Source organism: Notamacropus eugenii, chromosome 1 (genome assembly GCF_028372415.1).
Source record: "Notamacropus eugenii isolate mMacEug1 chromosome 1, mMacEug1.pri_v2, whole genome shotgun sequence".
NCBI classification, from domain to species: Eukaryota; Metazoa; Chordata; class Mammalia; order Diprotodontia; family Macropodidae; genus Notamacropus; species Notamacropus eugenii.
Genome location: NC_092872.1, coordinates 388,665,424 through 388,672,350, shown reverse-complemented (window position 1 = coordinate 388,672,350; position 6,927 = coordinate 388,665,424).

Below are 6,927 nucleotides of genomic sequence, written 5' to 3'. Positions count from 1 at the left end.
CCTCAAACTAGGTATTTCTTAGGGGTATTACAATATGTTAAAAATCACACAAATTTCTATAACATATGCAACCACAAAAATAGCTTTGTTGAATAAATTCCTGAATAACATCATCAAAGATCTGTTTTTTAAAGAGATATATGTCATCTAAAAAGATTTTCATTAGGATTGTGAATGACGGGTTTTTTTGTTTTGTTTTGTTTTGTTTTAGCAAGCAAATATGTGAATGTGACAGTTTGTCTAAAACATATTAAGGTATTTGTTTAATTATATAAAATAATAAGAAAATTATTCTATTTGTTCTTGTGACCCCTTCTGAACTTTTTTCAACATATTTTTTCTGGATTTTATTACCATTATCATTTATATAGTGAATCTATTGGGGTATTACTTCTGCTTTTTTTCAATACCACACTTCATATGTCTTCCCATGTTCTACTTGTTATTTTTTGTGATACAAATAATGCTCCATTATATTCATATGTCAATATTAATTCAACTATCCCTTAGGCATTGAACATGAATTATTTTTGTCTTTTCTCTGTTATGCTGCTATGAACTTTTTCTGCAGGGCAACTTGGCAGTAGAGTGGATAGAGTGCTGGACCTGGAGTGAGGAAGACTCATCTTCCTGAGTTCAAATGTGGCCTCAGACACTTACTAGTTGTGTGACCTTAACCCTGTTGGCCTTAGAGAAGGAAATGACAAACCATTCCAGTATCTTTGCCAAGAAAACCTCAAATGAACTCATAAGGAATTAGACATGAATGAACAACAACATGACTTTTTCTGTACAGATGGTATTTTCCATCTGTCAATAACAGCTTTAGTGTGTAGCCCTAGTAGTGGGTTTATGGAGTTAAAAGATAAAAAAAAATTTCTTAGTTATTATTGTATCATGTTATATTTCTTTTAAATGGTTTCATCATTTAACAATCCAGCAGTGTATATAATAATGTGCCTATTTTTCCAGAACCCTTTTACCATCAAATTTTATTATTTATGACTCTCTTGGCTAAATTAATATTATACATCAGAATTTTTAAATTTTAATTTCTCTGATTTTTCAAGTCATTGGACGCTTTTTTATGGTTAGTGATCATTTGTTTCTTTTGGGAACTTAACTCCATTCATTTCTTTTGACTACATATATTGAATCTTACAGTTATATATTTGTGCTAATTTCTTTTATATTTTGGATGATAAATTTTTATCAGAAGTGTTTTAGGAAAGTTTTTTTCCAGTCTGTTTTTTTAAAAAATTGTGGTTATATTAGTTCTTATTTTAAAACTATTTAATGTTTTATGTATAAGTAAATCTATTGTATCTCTTATAATTTCTTCTCTTTGTTGAGTAATTAAGAATTTTCTTCTTCCTAACTACAGTAAGTATAATAGTCTATCACCTTTATTTTGATTTTTTTATATGTAGGGACCATTGTTACATTTTGAATTTTTTGTATTAGGTGGTATAGGATGTGATCCTAATCCCATTTTTTGGTATAACACTATATAATTTTGGCAAAAGGTTTTTTGAATAATGAATTCCATCTACACTATTTTGCAATTTTTGCTTTATGACATACCAGATTATCATATGTCAGAATATTGCCAAGAAGGAAGGAGTTAGACCAAAGGGACTGGCTCTGGCCTTCTGAGTATACCTCAGTTCCAACTCCACAGTCAATTAAAAAGTCTCTTCTCTGTCACATAAATAGCAAAGTGAAACCAGTTACAAAATGTATGGACATGCTTCAAATGTCTCCAAAACACTTCCATTAAACATCCTCAGGCCTCATCAAAAGCAGGTTCTACAGCCTCTTCCTTGAGGAGGACTACATCCACTGTGCTTGCTAATGCTTACTCACCAGCCTCCTGGACATCCTTCCCCACCATCTTACAAAAGAAAGTCCCAGGTGAGGAAATTCTCTCTGCTTATTCTGTAGGTCAGCACCTTCTCTGCAACATATAGTCACAGAGCTGCCTAGAATACTGAGAGGGTAGTTAAATTAATTTTCCAGGGTCAAACAATCAGTGTGCATGAGAAACTGAACTTGAACCAGGCTCTCTGTCTCCTATATGGCATTGCCAGTCTTTTTTTACTAGATTGTTTTCATAATTGGTAGATTGTTTACATAACTGAGATCTGACACTGCAAATCCTCTTTTTTCCTTTTTTTTATAATTCCCTTTGACATTCTTTTCCTTTTGTTCTTCCATATAATTTTTTTCACTTACATAATTCTATGAAATATCCTATTGGTTTTTTTTAATAGGAATGTCATTAAATCTACAAATAAATGTTCATAGTTCTGACAACTTTATGTTGGCTTGATCTAGCCAAGAACATATAATAATTCTCCAAATATGTAATTCTTCCTTTCTGTTAAACTTGTTTTATAATTAGCCTCTACGTTAAAATGCAAACTCCTCAGCTTGGCACTTCATGTTCCTTTATAGTCTTTTTGCACATTACTACCTTTCCTGTATTTTATATTCCAGTACAACAAACCTCCTTGGTGCACTCCATTATCCACCTCCATGTTTTTGCACTAGTTACCCACCATCCCTGGAACATGACATTTTCTCACTTCCCTCTCTTAGTCTTGTCACCCCTTAGTCATGTGTCACCCCTTATGAAAAGCTTTTCCCAATTCCCTTAATTGTTAATGCTTACTTTCTCTCCTTCCTTCCTAAATTATCATGCATATACCCATCTGTTTACATGTTGAATCCCTCCCAGTTGAACATGAGCTCTTTAAGATTGGAGATTCATTTCTCTATCTTAGCTTTGATTCCCCAGTACTTAAGCATGGTGTCCTGGAAACAGAAGGTGCTTACTAAATGCTTATTGGATTGGATCAGACAGATAAAAAGAGGGGCAGAGACATATTACATATTCAGGAGGTATAGTCACATGAGGAAATTCTGAAATTATGGAAGAGCAGAGGTGGGTAAAAGATGTACGTTGACCCTAGATTAGAACTTGTAATAGAGAGGAAAGCTCGGCCATGTGATAAGCCTAGACTTTAGGGGAGCAGATTTCAATGAATTCAGATAAAGGAGAGAGAGAAGTCCATGAATAGGGCTTCATGATAGGAGTTTGAAATTCTACAAAGAAAACAAGTCCTGAATAGATGGGAAAGTTTTCAGAATTAAACTGTAAACACAAAAAGAAATATCCAATGGGAAGAAAGGGGGGGAAATTGTCTAAAGAAACCAATGTGGCTACATAAAGAACTTATTGACCAATTTAGGTTTTTGAAAACTATGAATAGAAAAGGTAAGAAAGGGCAGATAATGGATGATGAATAGAAAAATGTGGAATGGTCCAATAAGAAGGGTGTTTGTAGCACCAAAGTTCAGAGTAGACTGAGACTGGCAATGGATGCTAAGGACAACAAAATGGTTTGGTCTTTTTTCCCTCATGATTCTGGGGGAAATAGAGTGAACAATGAAGGGATAGGACCATTGCTCAGAATGAATGGGATGATAATAAGAGAAAGAAGCTGAAGCTGCTCGATTCTCATTTTGTTTCTATTTTCTTTTCCAAGGAGAATGGTCTTTGACTTAAAAAGGACAGAAAAAAATGGTGAATAGGGAGTTGCCACATAATATAAATTAAGAAATAGTAAAAAAGTACTGAGCTGTCCTTGATGAATTCAAGCCATCTGGCCTTTGTTTACTAAAAGAGTTGACAGAAATGATTGCTGAGCCAGTATCACTAATTTTTTTAAAGACTCATGAGAGATTCATGTGCAACAGGACTAGAAAAGGTCAAATGTTATGTCTTTTCTTAAAAAAAAGGAAGAAGGTGAAATACACAAATAATACTCTAGTGAACTTGACTTTGATCCTTGGCAAAATTTCAGAATGGATTATTAGATTAGAGTTAGTGATTATTTGGAAATGGAAAAAAAAGAGCCAGTTTGACTTTACCAAGACAGGTCATGCCAGATTAACTTCATTTTTTTTGACAGTATTACCAGTCACATCATCAGGATACTATAGACACAGCCTTCAGAGATTTTAACAAAGCCTTTGACATCTCTCATGATGTTCATGGACAAAATGAAGAGATGTGAGCTAGACAATAGTGAAGTTTGGTAGATTCAAAGGTGGCTGAATGGCTGGCCCCAAAGAGTAGCAATTAATGGTTCTAATCAACTTGGTAAATTCTGGTGGAGTGCACCAAGTATATGTGCTTGGCTCAGGTTATTTCATATTTTAATCAATGACTTAGATAGTGAGAAAGATGGCATACTTTCCCAAAAGTCAGGAAATATAGCTTAGATTTATTTTAATGGCAAACACAAAATCCACAAAGAGTTAAATAGTTTAGAACAGAGGGCTCAAACTTGTAGAGGAAAACCCCCAAATGAGGCCTGAACCAGACTACAATGGGGAAATATTTAACAAAATAAACAAAAATACAATAGAACATAGAAAATGTTAATTTTATGTTTTCTAAGTCAAAATGCAATCACAGGGATCTGTTTCTATTTGAGTTTGATACTACAGTCTAGAACATGAAGTATGAGTTAAAATTTAGTAGGGATAAATGTCAAGTCTTATACAGGTCCAAAAAATGTTCAAAATGGGGGAAGATTGACCAGACAAATTCCTTTGGAAAAGATCTGGGGGTTTTACTGGACTGCAAGCTCTATGTGATTTAATGGCATGACATGCCAGCCAAAAGAAATGACAATGATGTTAGTCTGAGTTAAGAGAAATATACAGTGTCCATAACTAAGGAATCTATAATCTCACCATACTCTGCCCTGATCAGAGATTGTGGTATTGTCTTACATTCTTGGCAACATATTTTAGGAAGAATATTGATAAGAACAACTAAAGCCGGAGGAAATTTACAAAGATCAATCAATAATCAAACGATACATATTTACTAAGTATCTACTATATGTCAGGTACTATTTTAGACACTGAAGATGCAATTACAAACGTGCAACCATCCCTTCCCTTAGTGAACCTACATTCTACTGGGGGATGCAACATGTTTGCAAATTATCAAATATAGTATGTATGTAAAAGAAAAAACAAAATTTGGTCAAAAGCACCAGAAATTGAGGGAATCAGGAAAGATTTCTCAGAAAAAGTATTGCTTGATCCAAACCTTAAAGGGAGCCAGAGGACCTAAAAAGTAAAAGTAAATAAGGAAAGGAGCATTCCAGGCTCACGGTGATAAGGTCCTGCAAAAGCATGGAGGTGAGCAAGTAGACCAGTTTTGCTAAAGCATAGAGTGTACATGGAGATACAGTGTATAATCAGGTTGGAAAATCAGATTGTAAGAGACTAAAATGTGACAGGAGTTTGCATTTTATTCTGAAGGAAACAGAGAGCCATTAAACATTTTTAAGCAGGACATGGTCAGACCTGTGCTTCCAGATCATCAACTTGGCAGTTTTGTGGAGGATAGATTGGAGAGCAGAAAGACTGGCCACAGGGAGACTAATTAGGAAGCAATTGAAATATTCTAAGCAAAAGAGGATGAGGGTTGTGATGTGACTGGAGATAAAGGGATGGAAGCAAGAGAGGGTGCAGAAATATAATTGACAAGACCAAGTAATTATTTGAATATGATGGGTAAAAGGGTGAAGAGTGAGGATGATTCCAAAGAAACAAACTTTCATGACTGGAAAGAGGTGATTCACATAGGAAATAGAAAAGTTAGGAGGCGGTGGGTTTAATGGAAATGACAATGATTTCAGCTTTAGACACGTTGATTTTGAGGTACCAATTAGACATCTAGGTAGAGATATCTAACAGGCAATTGGAAATGCAGGGCCAGAGCTTGAGAGATGAGTGCTGGATGTGAAGGTTTGAGAGTCATCTCCATAGATGCAATAGTTGAATAAGAGGGAGAGAGAGAGACAGAGACAGAGACAGACAGAGACAGAGACAGAGAAAAGAAGTAGTAGTTAGGAGTAGGAGTAGGAGTAGTGGTACTAGTAGTAGTAGTAGTAGTAGTAGTAGTAGTAGTAGTAGTAGTAGTAGTAGTAGTAATATTTTAGTAGAGCACAAAGAACAGAGATCACTAGACAGAACCTAGAGATACTCTCATATACACTACAATTTAATACAATGGAACATGTATGATGATTCTTAAAAGAAGATTGAGAATCATCACACATTTAGAAGTAACAGAACAGTATTATGAAAACCTGGGGAAGCAAGAGTATCCAAAAGGAAGAGGTCACCAAAAGGTTAAAACACTGCAGAAAGATTAAGAAGAATGTAAAATGATAAAAGATCATTGGATTTGGCAATAGAGATCATTGGGCACCTTGGAGAAAGCCGTTTCAGTCAAGCAGTAGTAGAGAGAGAGAACAGGTTGCAAGGGATTGAAAATGAGTAGGAGGTAGGAAAATAAAGACAATGCACACATGTATAGAAAGCTTTTTCTAGGAGTATGACAGACACAGATGAGATGTAGAATAATAGCTTAAAGGGATGATAGGGTTAAATTAAGGATGCTGCTGCTGCTGCGGGTGCTGATGGTTGCTGAAGTCTGGAAAAGATCTGGGCACATTTGTAGACTGCAGGAAAGGAGCCAATGGTAAGGAGTAGCTGAAAATTAGGAAGGAAAGATAAGAAATGGTCAAAAGGACAAGCTTCAAGAGCATGTAGGAGTGGATGGGATCAAGGCCATCAGTAGAGGGATTGCCACTGGCAAGAAGGAAAATCTGAGACTGAAACAAAGGAGGGAAAGGGGCAAGGCTGAGGTGTTTTGAGGTTCAGAATTGGAAAAGAGAAGGATATCTTGATGGATAGCCTCAATTTCTTAGGTGAAATACAAGGTTGGAGTTTCTCCTGGGGAGTAGAGAAGAGATGGTGCAGGTTTCATGAAGAGAATAAGGAAAGTTTAAAGGGACCACTATAGGGAGCCTGAAAGAAAGACAAGGAAAAGTA